The sequence below is a fragment of the Danio rerio genome, chromosome 24 (assembly GCF_049306965.1).
Source record: "Danio rerio strain Tuebingen ecotype United States chromosome 24, GRCz12tu, whole genome shotgun sequence".
Classification (NCBI taxonomy): domain Eukaryota; kingdom Metazoa; phylum Chordata; class Actinopteri; order Cypriniformes; family Danionidae; genus Danio; species Danio rerio.
This window is the reverse complement of record NC_133199.1, coordinates 11,219,056-11,237,243: the sequence shown is the minus strand read 5'-3', so window position 1 is coordinate 11,237,243 and position 18,188 is coordinate 11,219,056. Positions and strand designations below refer to the sequence as shown.

The following is an 18,188-nucleotide window of genomic DNA, read 5'->3' as shown; positions in this document are numbered from 1 at the left end:
TAAAAGATTAATTTCAAAAGTATTTGTAAAACATAGACAAATTAACTTTGCTCCAACAGAGCCCCCCACCCCACTGCACCATTTCTATACAATATGTTATGTCCAATATTATCTGTTTTAAATCGTCATGATATATACATACAAACAATACAAGTAGATTAAAGTTTCATTATATTTTTACTCATCTATTGTACATATTTACGCACACAGCGAGTCACAAAGGCTTAGCCAATGTAAAATAAAGAAATAAAATCTATTAGATAAAAATTAAAATAAAATAAAATGAAGGGAAGGAAAAAAAAGTGAGATACAAGTAAACAACGGTCAAATTGAAAATTTTAAGTTTGGATCCATTTGTTTTATATATGTTAGCACTGGCTGCCAAATAAGATAAAATCTTTGACTGCAACCTTCGGTGCAGTCAAGTACCGAATCTTCTCCATTGAGATGGTATAAGGTCTCTAATCCAATGATTAAAAGTTGGAGGAAATTTGTCCTTCCATTTGAGCAATATAAGACGTCTAGCAAATAATGTCGAAAAAGAAATCATGCTTTTAGTATTGTCTAAACTGGGATCTGATTAAACCAAATATTCCTATAATAGGGCAAGGGTTAATTGATACATGTAAAACATTAGGAAAAAAAAATTAAATAATAATTGCCAGAATGTGGTAATTTTAGAACATCACCAAAACATTGTGTGTGTGAGATTAGCTACCTCTACTTCACATCTATTACATAAGGGATTTATAGTTGGTGAAAATGTAGCTAATTTTGCTTTTGTCCAATGTAGGCTATGGGCCACTTTAAACTAAATAATTGTTTGTCGCAAATAAATTGAAACTCTTGTCGAATTTTTAAGGAAATTGCTTTGTTTATCCATGCAATATGAGGATTGTGTTAATGGTAAATTTCATTTTCATCCACCCACATTTCATAAATTCAGAAAAGGGGTTAAACACCTTTTCCATGCTTAATGTTAACAGTAAGCATTCTGCAAAAGGACTGGGGTCTGTAGTATAAATAATTACCCTCACTTTTTCATAACATCACTGCCTTTTTACCTTATGAGCTACATATTTAAGACATCACGCAGCTTCGATCATGTGTCACGTCCTTAATGATTTAATGGAAAAGTTTATATTGTGTAATAAATATTATCACAAATAAAATGAAACTTAATATACTAAAACAAAGTATGTCCATGCTAATTATGATGCACAATTCATCTCAGGTCTTTGCTCTAAACAACCATAGTTTTGTGCCACGGACGTGATTATTTTGGACTCCCTATTAATATAAGCAAATAACCAGCACATGTTTGTTCATTATGATGCTGTATTAATTACATTACATGGCATTGGTGACTGTCTAGTGCCAAAGTGTAAGACCTCCTTAGGTAAATCTGTCTTCTCTGTAAAGGGAGCCAAACTGTGGAATGATTTACCTGTTAGCCTAAAATCAGTAATATGAAGTAATATAAATACTTTTAGTAGTGTTCTTAAAAACAAAACAGCAGTGTTTGCACAAATAGTCTACTGTTAGTTTTTTTTGGGTCATGTTGCCTTTGCTTTTGCCGTCAGTAATTTTATGTAAAGAATTATAATGTTGTGTAAATGTATTTATTATATTTCCAATTTGTCAATTTTTTCAAGTCCTCTGTGGACAGATGTTGAGAATTAGCAAGTTTGCTAAAACACTTAAACAAATGCATTGGATTGTTCAGTGTAATTGTGATGTCCATGTCAAATAAATAAATAAATAATAATAAATTACATAATATTCATATGTTATATCAAGAACTGAACATTTCAGTTAAACATAAACCACTTTAGTAACATTTCAGAAATAAATGTTTAATAAAAAGAAGATCATAATTTACTTATTGCCATAATCTTGGCGCATAATCTTGGTGTTTTGGCGATGCACCATAGCGGACCTGTGTTGAAGCACTTCTTGTTTATTTAGTAGATAACTGACCATCAAATAATTAAGATACAATTTATATCAGACCAAATTCCTTTTAAGAAGATTTTTTTTTCCAAGAAAAAAATATGAAATGTATATTTTTGTTTGTGCTCTTCTTACAAAACTGCAGTTACTACATGTGCGGGCGGATGATTTGTTTCGTTACGTATAAAATAAGGATTTAAATAATGCTTCACTGTAATTGTTCTATTATGAATTTGTCTCATTTTTGCTACATTTTTAATTTTAAAATTATGTCTTGAGCTTCTGATTTTTCCTTTGTGCTTTTCTTTTCCTCTTGGCTTTCATCTCACTCGAGTTTAGGAGAGAGTATAAGTAAAACTGGTCAAAATTTTGTTTGTCTGGCAGGGAAGTATATCTTTTAAATACATTAAATATATGGTTATTTTATGTGTATGTAGCTGTGATTTTGTTGGACATCATTTTCATGAGAAACTGAAAAGACTGCATTTATCTTTGTAAAAAAGTGTTTCCACAGCACTGTCATGATCGTTCTATGTAGGCTACATTGTACAAAATCTTTACAAGGGGAAATGTGGTGCATAACTAACAATTATCTATAAACAACATGATCAACACAAAGCATGTCGTAGATAAGTGCGAAAAAGTAAATGCAAACATTAAATTAAAAATGTCATACCTGAACACTTCACGCAGAAATGACCCGTGAGCATCTCCAACACATATTTTGAACTATTAGGAACTTGGAATGACAGAAATACTCTCTAACAGAGTTTGCATGTGCTGGTGAAGATTAGACACAGATAAGAGGTTTGCTCTCACTATGGGCTATATTGCGAGTTGTTTATGAACCTAAATAAGGACTAAATGTATGCTGTGTGTAGTTTTTTTGTAATTGGTAACAAATCGGAGACTTTGAGGTGTTGTATGTTTTCATATATGTTCATTTACTTATTTATTTTATATAATTGCTGACGTTACAGTAGGCAAAATGCACTGTCATTGATCTGCAGTTATAATCAAATCACGTTCATAGAAAAGTAATAAACATTTATCATATGATGTGTGAACGACCTGTACAGCTTTACTGTAGACATTTATTAGAGCAAGAATGACGTCGACTGAAACTCTTTGTCGTACACTACGACCACCAAAAGGGTAACCTTGGTATTGGAAGCACAAGCCTGATAAAGGTGACCCGAACCGTACCATACTGTACTATTTAGTAAAAACAAGCCATTAGGTGCCCTTTCTCGCAATTTGTCCACAAGAAAAAAAATGTATGGTAGCTTATAGTAAATACGTATTACTTTGTTTTGCTCTAGTTCTTGATACCTTGTACCTTGATACCTTTTTTTGTTAACAAACAAAATATTTACGGTATGTCTACAATTCATTGCTGTGGTTACTGAAATACAAGCTTATTCCTTGTACTTGTATATTGTTGTTGGATATTTTCTGTTAAGTGAAATCTCACAGTGGAAGAACCTATGTTGAGGTTGACAGTGATCTCTGTGCAGCAACTAGAAGAGTGCTTTCTTAATGGTTACCAGGCTGTATAAATAAAGAAGTCTACATTTAGGTTGAAGTGATCAATTATCTTGCATCAGTTGACTAAAGACAAAACACAAAGTAAACATTGCTTTGGCGCTTCCTTGCAAATTTATGGTCTGATTTTAACCCAAATATTATTAAAGAAACCTCAAACTGGCAGCTTAAATCCAATGTTTCAATTGACGGAGAAACAATTCAATGTAGTATTGTATTGTTAAACATTCTTTAATAATCAGTTTTATTTATTACTTGAGGTTGTAAGTCTGGTGTGAGGAGAATTGTATTAATAGTGATTCCTGCTGTAGCAAATACCACCGATAATTATATCATCACATGGAACTTTTTATGCTAATAAATTGCGTCCTGCTGCACTCACTCAGAACCATTTACACTGTGATTCTTATGTAAATGAGTCAATTTCCAGAATGATTAGCTGCACTCTTTTAAATAAAAGGCTTCATGATTCCCATCCTCTCTCAAAGCTCTAGCTCCTCACAGCGAGGGTTTCGAGCTGTTTCCTTGGTGACGTTCCAAGTCTGATATTCCGTGCTTCCGAGTTCAGAATTCTCATTAGACCTTCAGGGTGTCAGAATCTCAGCAGCTGCCATAGTAACGCAGCATTCCCAAGTAATGATGATGATTATAAAGTCATCCACCAGAATGAGCTTATGCAATAATGGAGATGATTCAGTCAGTATGCTGGAATAACACTGATGCTCCATATAAGATTATTTTTCTACTTCTTATTGTTATTACAGGGAGTGCAGAATTATTAGGCAAGTTGTATTTTTGAGGAATCGTTTTATTATTGAACAACAACCATGTTCTCAATGAACCCAAAAAACTCATTAATATCAAAGCTGAATATTTTTGGAAGTAGTTTTTAGTTTGTTTTTAGTTTTAGCAATTTTAGGGGGATATCTGTGTGTGCAGGTGACTATTACTGTGCATAATTATTAGGCAACTTAACAAAAAACAATTATATACCCATTTCAATTATTTATTTTTACCAGTGAAACCAATATAACATCTCCACATTCACAAATATACATTTCTGACATTCAAAAACAAAACAAAAACTAATCAGTGACCAATATAACACCTTTCTTTGCAAGGACACTCAAAAGCCTTCCATCCATGGATTCTGTCAGTGTTCTGATCTGTTCACCATCAACATTGCGTGCAGCAGCAACCACAGCCTCCCAGACACTGTTCAGAGAGGTGTACTGTTTTCCCTCTTTGTAAATCTCACATTTGATGATGGACCACAGGTTCTCAATGGGCATCAGATCAGGTGAACAAGGAGGCCATGTCATTATTTTTTCTTCTTTTATACCCTTTCTCGGCACCCACGCTGTGGAGTACTTGGACAAGTGTAATGGAGCATTGTCCTGCATGAAAATCATGTTTTTCTTGAAGGATGCAGACTTCTTCCTGTACCACTCCTTGAAGAAGGTGTCTTCCAGAAACTGGCAGTAGGACTGGGAGTTGAGCTTGACTCCATCCTCAACCCGAAAAGGCCCCACAAGCCCATCTTTGATGATACCAGCCCAAACCAGTACTCCACCTTGCTGGTGTCTGAGTCAGACTGGAGCTCTCTGCCCTTTACCAATCCAGCCACGGGCCCATCCATCTGGCCCATCAAGACTCACTCTCATATCATCAGTCCATAAAACCTTAGAAAAATCAGTCTTGAGATATTTCTCAGCCCAGTCTTGATGTTTCAGCTTGTGTCTTGTTCAGTAGTGGTCGTCTTTCAGCCTTTCTTACTTTGGCCATGTCTCTGAGTATTGCACACCTTGTGCTTTTGGGCACTCCAGTGATGTTGCAGCTCTGAAATATGGCCAAATTGGTGGCAAGTGGCATCTGGCCGCTGCACGCTTGACTTTTCTCAGTTCATGGGCAGTTATTTTGCACCTTGGTTTTTCCACACGCTTTTTGCGACACTGTTGACTATTTTGAATGAAACGCTTGATTGTTCGATGATCACGATTCAGAAGCTTTGCAATTTTAAGAGTACTGCATCCCTCTGCAAGATATCTCACTATTTTTTACTTTTCTGAGCCTGTCAAGTCCTTCTTTTGACCCATTTTGCCAAAGGAAAGGAAGTTGCCTAATAATTATGCACACCTGATATAGGGTGTTGATGTCATTAGACCACACCCCTTCTCATTACAGAGATGCACATCACCTAATATTCTTAAATGGTAGTAGGCTTTCGAGCCTATACAGCTTGGAGTAAGACAACATGCATAAAGAGGATGATGTGGTCAAAATACTCATTTGCCTAATAATTCTGCACTCCCTCTATAGGTGTGGTTATGCACAGTATATCTTTTTACCATCAACCTTACTATGTGGTTATCCACTAGACTTATGCCGATATTCATTAATTCAATATATTGTGATCGTGAACATGCATCTTCACATGTTAATCGAGCTCACTACATGCTGAAATATTCATTGAGAATTCTGTAACTATTTAAACAGCCAATGTACATTAGCACGATACACTCCACCAGTTAACATTAGTTAATTTAAAGGTGCAGTAGGAGAGCTGCCTAAATGCTAAATCCATTAGCATAATATCTTTAAAACGCAAATCTGCCTCCCCTGCTATTCAAAGCCATTCCTCCTGAAATCATGAATGCGCACTTTAAAGATGGCAGTAGACAACCCACTACTAGGTCATGTCATTTACCAGTTAGGAAACTTTATAGTACCTTATAATATTACGATTCCCAATAAACAACTATTTTATATCTACGGTTGGGTATCGTTTTTTTTTTTTGATACCGGTGCTAAATCGATACTTTTAAAATGGTGCTTGAACTGATACTTTTTAGCCGCATTATAATTGAACAATATAAATATATATTTATAATAAGTTTAAAGTAAACATCCTCATAAAAGCCGGCTCATCAGCGCGCTGCTACATTAAAAACATATGAGTCTATTCGTGCCTTCTAAATGGTTGTCGGGATGTAGCGGCTTTTGCTATCAAAGGCAAGTGCCGTTTAGCGGCTTTTGCTGTCAAATCTGTTATTTCTGAATGCACTGATGCTGGGATTTGGATGATTTGAAGCAAGAATATTTTTAGAGCATGGACTACATGCCTAAATATCATTTACACAATGCCATTATTTAATTTAGGTCAGAAGTGGCAATTAGCGGCTTTTACATCTGAACTCTTCATATACATATACATACAACATAGCAATACACTGAGCATGTTTTTGTTATTGTAAGGGTTTTGATAAGTGTTTTGTATTTAATGCCAATATTGTGATTAATACCATATCTCATGGTCAAAGCTTCATCAATTAATCGCCACAAGACCATTGTATACCATCATAAGCCTAGTATTAAATGGGCACACAGGAGAATGTGCAATGTCCAGTTGGGTCTATAGTTGACCTTGCACATCAGGACACGTGATTTGGACAGTCACTGCAAAGTTGTACCATACTCGAGTAAATGGTTATAATTTGCATATGATTAAGGCTTATGACTGTGTAAATATTTAAATTGAGTTTTAAACATTTGTCAACATAGAGTGATAGCGTGTTGCTTTATGAAATATTTAGTAAGAAATAATTGAATATGGACCATTGAATTAATCGAAACATTATACATTATGGTGTGCAGTATTTTCCGATAATTCAAATATTCTATTGATACTATGGTTACTACGCCTAAGGAATGGGATGCTGTTCAGATGTTTCATTTTTGAAGTGTTGTCTTTCAGGTGGTATCGAGTAAGAGTAAGATTTAATGTGAATCAGTGTGACAGAAAATGTTAATGTCTATATTGCATTACAAAAAGTTAATGGAAGATAAATTCCATGCTACATGCAACATAACACGTAGTCTGCATGTTTGGCTTTCTAATGCAGTGTGTGTGTGCATGTAATGCTGTCAACATTCCAGAGAAAATGTGATCCATGCACGGCTCACTAAGCATTATCTGCATTATGCCTCTGGCAGTTCAGTGAATGATTTTCAGTCTAATGCGAGCAAAGCGCAGCTAAAGTTGTCCGGCAGAGACCAGCATGCTTTCACAACATCCACACAATGGGCAGCTGATGGGCAGATTGTACTCCAGCGTTTCCCACTGCTCTGCTAATTGCAGTGATTGCAGCTCTGGACTTTGCTGCTGTTCTACATCAATTGTGTGATCAGATGAAGGATAATATTTTGATTATGCAGAATGCCTGGCTTATCTGTTGCAATTTAGACCTAGTGAACACCAACAAGCTTTTTATTTTAACTCAAATATACAATTGGATCTACAAACCCCAAATCATCCTCTTTGCAGAGTTTTATTCACAATGCATTAACTGGATTGTTTACAATCCAAAACATCTTCTTTTTTCCCTTTTTTATGATTCTAAAATGATCCTGGACCTGAAAGCTTGGGTAAACTTGTATGCTGCAGCATAAATTTAGAAGACCATTTCCTCGCCTCTTAGTATGGAAGCTTGAAGCCAAGGTTAATGTTTAACATCCTTAATGTGTTTTTGTTAGGCCAGAGTATGTTTCCAACAAAATGGACCCATAAAACCAACACACCCAATGTGCCAAAGTTGCCAACTTAGCATTTTTTGTTAAAAAAGATCAAATCTGCCTGAGACAAACCACATACTTTCCCCAAATAATGATTTTGAAGTACTTTGAATGTCATTGTGTTACTTAGGCACTCAGGGCACTCTGTGAACCTTATGCTACTTAAACTTACTTGAGCTTTTTGATCAGGGTTACCATAGACCAGGGGTCTCAAACTCAATTCACCTGGGGCCCGTTGGAGGCAGATTTTCCTCTAGAAATTAATTATATTATTAATTTGTTTATTTTTTCATCTTATTTTGTGTAGAAATAAAACTAAAGTAATTTGAGAAGACTAGATTTTTTCAAACACAAATAAATAAACAAATAAGTCGTTGCCAATGGCAGAGTGGAAAGTGCATCGACACGTGCACTCTGGTGTTCACGGTGACCCGAGTTTGATTCCCGCCTAGGTCCTTTGACGAACCTTCCCCTCTCTCTGCTCCCCACACTTTCCTGTCAAATTAGGTGAAAACCCCTAAAAAAAACAAAACAAACAAACAAAAATAAACGATCAAATAATTTTTTTCATAAGAACATAAATCAATCAGTAATAATTCATTCATTTATTCATTTTCTGTTCAGCTTAGTCCTTTTATTAATCCGGGGTCGCCAACTTATCCAGCACATGTTTTACGCAGCATATGCCCTTCCAGCTGCAACCCATCTCTGGGAAACATCCATACACACTCGTTCACACACATATACTGTAATACAAACACTATTAGCCTACCCAATTCACCTGTACCACAGGTCTTTGGACTGTGGGGGAAATCGAAGCACTTGGAGGAAACCCACGCAAACGCAAGGAGAACATGCAAACTCCTCACAGAAACGCCTACTGACCCAGCCGAGGCTCGAACCAGCGATCTTCTTGCTGTTAAGCGACAGCACTACCTACTGCTCCACTGCGTCGCCTCAATAGTAATTGTAATAATAATAATAATAATTAGATGTACTGTTATCCACAGTGCTGTTGTTACAGGAAAAAGCAACACTGCATTGTTGTCATTTGTTTTGAATACTTTTACATCATATAGAAATATATTTAATGTTTCTTGTTTGAGGCAATGCTAATACAATGCAGGTAGAGCGATGCAAATGACCCAAAAATAATGGTGTGACCCTTTAATTGGTCCGGGTTACCGGGGACTCTTATTGCCGATGGACAGGTGTCCATGTGTGACTGCAGACTAGCTGCATTGAGTTCCTTGCTTTTCTTTTATCCCGTACACATCCCTTTGGTTTATTTTCTGCTCACTGCATGCAAAACAGTAACTACCAACCAATAAGAGTAATCGTAAACGCAAGAAAGATGGTTGGTTGAAAAGATTGTTCAGGACCAATAGTTAAACGTGAATTTTGCTTTAACTAGCGCTTGACTACCTCACACAATCCATACAGCATTCGCTGCACTCATTCTTTCTCTCTCTCTCTCTCTCTCTCTCTCTCTCTCTCTCTCTCTCTCTCTCTCTCTCTCTCTCTCTCTCTTACACATACACACACACACACACACACATTTATCTATGTATGATGTCCTGCTGGGCAGTAACTTAAAAAACGTTTTTTTTTTTTTTTAAGTGTTGTGAATGAAGTGCTCTGGACAAATGTCCATGTGTGCCCTATATAAACGAGGCCGCTGGCAGGCACTGGAGAAAACTCACACTGCTAAAACTTTCACTGAGAAATGTTTCTCTGCCTGTGTCAAGTCCGATGTCCCACCCCTGAGAGCCATATACCCCTCCGTGATTGGTGGGTTTGTTCAGCTCCACACAACATAAAACAACATAAACTTACAAATTAAAGTGGGGGCCACAAATTATCGACTCGCAGGCCACGAGCTATATATATATATATCAGATCGCTTTTTGCTCAGGAGAATGAGTGTGCTTACTTCAAAGCCATTAAAATATTATACTATTAGTAAACGAGACCCTAAATAACAAAACCAATCTTAAAGTGCACAGGTAAATTTTTTGGGGTAAAAAAATATTGAAACAAAATGATCCTTTTTTTTTTTGTTACAAAAAACATTATTATATTAAAAGTAGAGATCATTTTGTACATTTCAATAACTCCAATAAAAAATGTGTTGATTAGTAATATGCATTGCTAAGAATGAACTCTAAAGGCAATTTTGAACCTTTAGATTCCAGATAATATATATAGCCTATTTCACTCATACATTTGAGATCCATGGTCTGAAATGGTTTCTTGTTTTGCCTAACTTAATTCTTCATTTTTTTCCACCGATAAATTGTTTTTAAAAAGATGCATGTGAGTTAAAAAAAACTAGAATATAGCATTTAACAGATTGTTTCAATGCAGTATTTTTTTTTTTTTTTTTTTTAATAAACTTAACCCCTAACATGTCAAAAACTTAAACGTTAAACATAAGCATACAAATACAAGACTATTAGTGCGTCTCACAGGTTTGAAATATACTTCCAGTGAGAACCGCTGAGCTGTTAATACTGCGCATGCTTAACTTTCGGTTTTGTTTTGTTTTTAAATGATTAATATATAACAAACGGTTGTATATTTAACAAAAACTAGTTTTTTTTTCCGAGTCATTTAACTCAAGTCCAAGTCAAGTCTCTAGTCATGGTAGTCAAGTCCAAGTCAAGTCGAGTCTTTTTTTTTTAGATATTTGTCAAGCAAGTTCCAAGTCCTAAATTTTGTGACTTAAGTCTAACTCGAGTCAAGTCTTGTGACTCATGTCCCCCATTTCTGGTATAAATTAACTAACTAAACTGCTATTACTACTTTTTGTCCTGCCTCGTTCATCTTTTCCAGCCCAGTCCAGCTGAAATAGTGTTTTCTCCGTTGGTAGTTTTAGTTTTTTTTTTTTTTTTTTTTTTTAGTGAAGTCCATTCTTTACCATTTATCAACCAAAATAGTTGCTCTATGCATTTCCCTTTGAAGTGTACATTCACATGCGTGCTTCAGTTTCTTGTAGTCTGCCATTGTTGTTTTGGTTGCACTTGTACATGCTTATAGACTGAAAACGTAATGAGCATGATGTCAACATTTAAAAAAAAAAAGTTTGGTAAAATGAAAAGGATATGATTTTTTTAAGCACTACAGTAGCTGTAAGAAAAATGAAACAAAGGATTTCCAGACCCCAAAATGCTGTTGTTATGTAAATAGTAAATAAAAATCCAACATGTTGTTCTTTTTTTTGGCTGTAATTGTTCTTCCTATATTTTTAATTTATTTTATTTTATTCTGTTCTGAAATGTTCTAACCATAACAGTTTTATTCAGTTTGTTTATATAAATTTTATTTATTTTTTTATTTATAATAGTTATTGAATTACTATAAATTAGAGCTGCACAATTAAGCGTAAAAAGATTGCGATCTCAATTTGACTCCCTAGATGATTTTAATCAAGCATTTCTACGATTCTGTCAACCATATTTTCGAGTTCAGGAGAGAAGCAATGGTGGCCGCACAAGTCTTCATATTGTTTTACATACGTTGTTCAGCAACTTGGACACCTCCAAATGATGTTGAAGGAGTCACATGCTGTATTTTAAAGATATAATACACCTCAAAAATGCAATTTCTGTCTTTATGTAATGTATTTATGACCGCAAAATCACACGTGACGTGAGCTGACCATCAGCTGTCACCACATAGAAGGCGGTCGGTCGGTCGGTCGCACATGCCTCTGAATGAAGCCTACTTTAGTGAACAGAACCTAGGCTGTGAATTACAGGTAATGTTAATAATGTTGTAAATAATATTCAGTTTATGGCACAGAGTGATCGTTTGGGAGCCTCGCGGGTAGTGAACCGCTCTTAGCAGTGGAAATAAAACCGAAAGCGCACACAGTGTTGCCAGATGTAGCTGACTGATTCCAGCCCCAAAAGTATCCAAAACCCGCTGAAATGCAAAAATACCCACCCAGTCTTCTGTATTCTCAAAAATCACATCAGTGACAGATTTTAAACGGACAATTACAGATTGTAAGCATACATCTCAAACACAATAATTCAACATCAGAATTATCATCAGCATTAATGACCAGGACAAATCTAAAGTCTTTCCAAATCCACCATTCCAAGTCTATACAAAATTTAGCATTTTAACCAACAGTACAACTACACTCATACTCTCCTTCATTTAACATCTACAGAATCGTAAGAAAATCATGATCGTTATTTTTTATTTATTTATTTTTTTTATTCTTTCTTTATTTTTAGGCAAAAAAAGTCGATTCTCATTTCAGCCAGAATCGTATAGCTCAATTTCTTTAGCAGTGCTGACTGTACAGAGAATTAACTTTAATTTTAAGCCAGAATGAATAAGGATTTGTATTATTAAATTGGCCCAACAGTTTTCTGTATTTTCTCTTTAGTCTCTAGACCAGCTCTGAAACTGTCAGATAAAACAACCATTTTAAGCAGGAGTGAATAAGGATTTGTATTTTTAAATTGGCCCAACAGTTTTCTGTAGTTTCTCTTTTGTCTCTAGACTAGGTCTGAAACTGTCAGATAAAACAACCATTCAAGAGCCTTCTTCGCTCCGATATCCATCTGTCTGTCTGCACATGATAGAACCGTGTTATATCCATAAATAATGGTTTGTTTTATTAAGCATCACAGTAATGCCATTTAGTCTGAGACTGTCTTATTTGCACTAGATTCCATTTCATTAAAGCAAGATGACTATATCCTTCCAACCCATTGAACCAATGTGCAATCGTGTCATACAGCACGGATGGTTAGTCACACTGTTTTTCATGGCTGTTTTTTTTTTCCTTTGTTGGTTTTAGAGTTGCATTTTGCATGTTGAGTTTTCACATTGAGAAATGCCATTCATTTAATCAGCTGTTAGACTGAAAATTAATTGTGAAACTGCAAATGGCTATTATTATTATTATTATTATTATTATTTAAATCAGCTGAAAATAAAGTGCTTTGAAGTCACCAGTTACCATCTACTTACCACAGATGTGAGGGCTAAAATGAAGTCACTTTTCATAGAAACATGACACTCGTTCAAGCAGAGTTTAAACCCCTTTGTTGTCTGACCTTCTGGCATAAATCTGTCAAGCTAAGTGTATTTTACAGAGTAACATTACACACAGTCAGGAATTTTCTGGTTTCTAGTTTGTCAACCCTTTTTTTTTTTTTAGAGACTCATGAGTCTTTTCCTGTGATGTTTGCTTTTCACACTGTTTTAAATAGGGCTGGGTGATTTGGCAAAAAAAAAAAATCTTGTTTTTTTTATAAAGTTTGACCGATTTCGATTTCGATTTTTTTATTTTTATTTTTATTTTTTTTAATTGTGTTACTAGTCTTCTCAAAACATTACAACAACATGACTGAAGTAACATTCTCTTTAAAAGTAACTTGAAAAACCATCTGGTTAAGAAACATTGTATTTTTAATGGCCATGTCATACAAAAATCGGTCAAGGTGTGAATAAATGTAAAACAAATGCACGAGTTAAATAGCGTTGCTAAAGATTTGAATAAGAAATATTTGTGTAAATATTGCACGTGCAGGAATACAGAGGTATTTTTTTGCAAGTTTTGCTGAGCCTAGGAAAGATTGGCTATCAGCTCGGCTTTGACTTTGTCTTCTGATTGAATGACAGGTTGTAATGCTGCTGCCTTAGATACAGTGGAACGACTGAACATGGAAACTGTAAAGCCTAATTTAACCCAATGCGTGAAGTTGTGGACGTATAGCAGGAGCAAATAAAAGCACCAGATGTGTGTCTAATATAAAACAATTTATTTATAATTTATTTTTCTTTTTTCCCCCTTTTAAATACCGATCATTTAATGCGCTTTGCTCCACTGTATTATGCTGCCTTATCTGTCTGGTTTTCAACTAGGTCCGCTAAATGACGTCATAGGGGCGGGTACTTTCATTTTCACTGCTACAGGCCCTCACCTGTGCTCGTGTTCAAACTTCAAACCAAAGATTGGTGCGGTTTTTCACATGGTAGGGTTTTAAGTCCTTCATACATGTTGAGATCAAATTTATCGACTTGATGAGGGAATGTCTTGACGATCCACACAGACGTGACTCAGACTAATGCAACAAGTAAAATCCTACATGACTTCACGTTTTAACAGGCAGTCAAGCAGGTCGCACACTAGAAACGCCACGAGACGGCGCGCACATGACAGTTTAAACTATCACACACCAAACGCGCACATTCGCATGATATTTAACATGAAACTAATCAGATGGCGCTTTTTGGCGCGGCTGAAATATGAACTGCATCGTGAATCGTGGCTGGGCGCTGCCGGTGTGTGTAGAGAAACCTGTTTAGAATTCTAAAATCCATGGCACTGCATGGTGCTGCGCGTCACCGTGAGGCACTTCAGATGTGCTTCCTGCTTCATATTAGAGAGCGAACCAAAGCGCATTGGTGCCATTTATAATGTATTAAATATATATATATATATATATATATATATATATATATATATATATATATATATATATATATATATATATATATATATATATATATATAATATTTATCAAAAATCGCGGTTTCTCGATTTAATATAAAATTAAATCGTCGTCAAAACGTAAATTCGAATTAATCGAAAATTCTCCCAGCCCTAGTTTCAAATAAGTGGAAAGTTATGTGGATAAGTGGAAACCCAATGTAAAATTCTGTCATCAATTTCTCACAATGAAAATAGGTAATTAAATGATCAGTGAACACTGAGACTATTCTGGCCCTGTATTAAAAGTAAAACAATCACTAAAAACATATTTTCATCAAAGGCATGGGATGATAACATGTTTCAAGGTTTACCATGGTTTGGTTTATCATGGTCAAAGTTTTAAAAATTCTAATTTATTTTTGTTATACCATTACTAAGGTATATATACGTTTTTTTTTTTTTTTTTTTTTTAAGTATTTTTTATGTGTTGCAAAGAAATTTGTGTTGTTGAAACTAATGAAGAGAGCAGAAGTCAATTATTTATTTTAACTATTTAGCCTGACATGTTTATTGTTATGTTTATATTAATAATCACAATAGTAATCACAATAATGTGAAACTGTGGTATTTTTATCATACTGTCAAAAACTTATACTGGCCCATGCCTAAAGAGGACCTATTATGCCCCGTTTACAAGATGTAAAATAAGTCGCTGATGTCTCTAGAGTGTGTATGTGAAGGTTCAGCTTCAAAATTTTCCACAGTTAATGCTTTATAACTTTTTGAAACTGCCCCTTTTTAGGCTTCGATCTTAATTGTGCCGTTTTGGTGACTGTCACTTTAAATACAAATGAGTTTGTGCTCCCAGCCTGCTTTTCAAAAAGGCAGAGCTGCAAGTGTCAGCATAGTGGCAGATTCAAAAATAAGACTTATGTCCTATGCTAATGAGGGAGAGATTGTGTCATTAATGTGCGGGCTTTCCTCTCTGTGTTTTTTGCGAACTGAACTGTTTTTATGAAGTGGGATTATACAAAATAATTATTACATTTTTACCATTAGAAGCTGGTTATGTATTTACAGACTGTTGACACGCAACTGTGTTTAAGACACATTTTGTTAGATAAACTGCAGATTTGGCTTCAGTACTGACTAATCCATTGTATATGCACAAATATAATGTTGTATTGCTTCCTATTAAAAATATGAATTTACAAGATAGATGTTTGAGAGGTGTACAAATATAGGCTGAGCACTATACACACACACACACACGCACACACTATATATATATATATATATATATATATATATATATATATATATATATATATATATATATATATATATATACATATATATACATATATATATACATATATATATACATATATATATATATATATATATATATATATATATATATATATATATATATATATATATATATATATATATATATACATATATATATATATATATATATATATATATATATATATATATATATATATATATATATATACATATATACATATATACATATATATATTTATATATATATATATATATATATATATATATATATATATATATATATATATATATATATATATATATATATATATATATATAGTGTGCGTGTGTGTATAGTGCTCAGCCTATATTTGTACACCTCTCACACATTTATCTTGTAAATTCATATTTTTAATAGGAAGCAATACAACATTATATTTGTGCATATACAATGGATTAGTCAGTACTGAAGCCAAATCTGCAGTTTATCTAACAAAATAACTTACAATAATGGTTTAAAAGCTAGTACAGATAAATGTATATGTTATAGAAAAATATTAAATAAAATTTTTTAAAAAGAGAAAAAATCAAGAGAAGCAAAAAAAAAATGGTTGAAATTTAGTAGGTTGTAGTTTTTTTTTTTTTGCAATATTTTGCTTGAATTTAATTGTATTATCTTTCAATTTTTAAGTATGTTTGGTGACTAAAATATTATTTGAATAAAAAATCTGTTTATTAAATCTGTTTGATTTAAAGGCACCAAAATACTTTGCCTATATTTACTGACAAATTGCTAAAAATATTCATTTTCAAAATGGGGTGTACTTAATTATGCTGAGGACTGTATACATCACAATGTTCATAATGTGTAAAACCATGTTCTAACTACACATGATGTGACAAGATTTTAGTGGCAATCAATTTGGCTGTCTGCACTAAAAGCAAAGACATGACAGACATTTAAAAATCAGCCATTTATTTCAACACTAGCCATTGTGTTCCAGATGAAATGATAAGGATTATAGAATGTAATTAATACATCTTTAACCTATTTAACATTATTAAAAGTACATGAGCTGAGTGAGTCACAGTTCTGACTTTCATTTTTAAACTGTTTAGTAGGTATTTTCAAGATCAGAGGTGAACTATCTACTGCTGCCCTCAGTATAGCAATAAATGCCTCGTAAAATGGTGTTCAAACTCTTATTGGTACTCTGAATAAAGCACTTAATCTGTAGCTGAGGAGATAATTGTCATAGTATTACTGTGCATGCTGTTGTTCTGCTGTGACATAGCAGAAATAGAAACTGTTTCCAAAATAAAAATTGTACATGTCTCTGTCGCAGATAGTTAGGAGTAAAACCTGTTTTAACATGAAGAAAATACCATTTTTTACGCTACTTCATGTGTAGTTAGGACACGGTATAAGAGGGACAGAAAATATGAAAATTTCTTTCTTCTTTCTTTTGTGATGAGTGAGAGTGAATAAACTATACTTTTGGGCTAAATCACTTGACACCTGAATATGACATGGGGTGTGTGGTTTTGATTTATTAAGAATTGATTGACTTACGGCGAAATTGCAAAAAAATAAATCATGATATCATGTTTCATATCATTAAATATCGATAATTATTGATTTTTTTTTTAAACAATTCATCAAGGAATATTATGATTTTTTAATAACTTCATTTTTAATTTACCAACATTACTAGGGCAATTAATTTTAATAGTCAAAAACTAAAAAATTTTAAACAAAATATCTGATCTCTTCAAAATAAAATAATCATAAGTGTTAAAGAGACTCTTAAACTTGATAAATAAAATGTTACAAAGTGTGTTCGATGGTAAAATGTAAATGCTGAACAAAGCAAACATTAAGGTTTAAACAATAATGATATATTAAACCTCAAACTCTGTAAACAAAACTAATTATGATAATCAAATCTAAGCTTTCAAATAAAGGAATTAACCATTATTATTCAAATACATATTGCTACATCACAAGTTGTGAAGTTGAATGACTATATTACCCCCTATGTTAAAAACTCTTTCAGATGGGGAGCTAGTGGCTGGGATGCACAAGAAAAGCAACCAAAAAGCCACTCTGGCGACATCCGTGCATCCTGTTTTATTTACAATATTCTCACTGCTGCTAGCTACCACTCTTATTTTTGCATGTGTTGTTATTCTGACCTGAAGTTACAAGCATGAGCGCATGGTTTCCTTCATCATGTAATATAATGTAATGTGTATTTATATTGCGCATTTATTGTGTATGGCCATACACCCACAGCAATTTACAATCATGAAGGGGGGTCTCTTCACACCACCACCAGTGTGCAGCATCCACTTGGATGATGCG

General features: G+C 34.0%; 1 protein-coding gene across 1 annotated transcript in view; it reads left to right on the top strand.

The window, feature by feature from the left end:
- Positions 1 to 18,188, top strand: part of fam49bb (family with sequence similarity 49 member Bb) — a 104,338-nt gene that overhangs the window by 17,617 nt on the left and 68,533 nt on the right.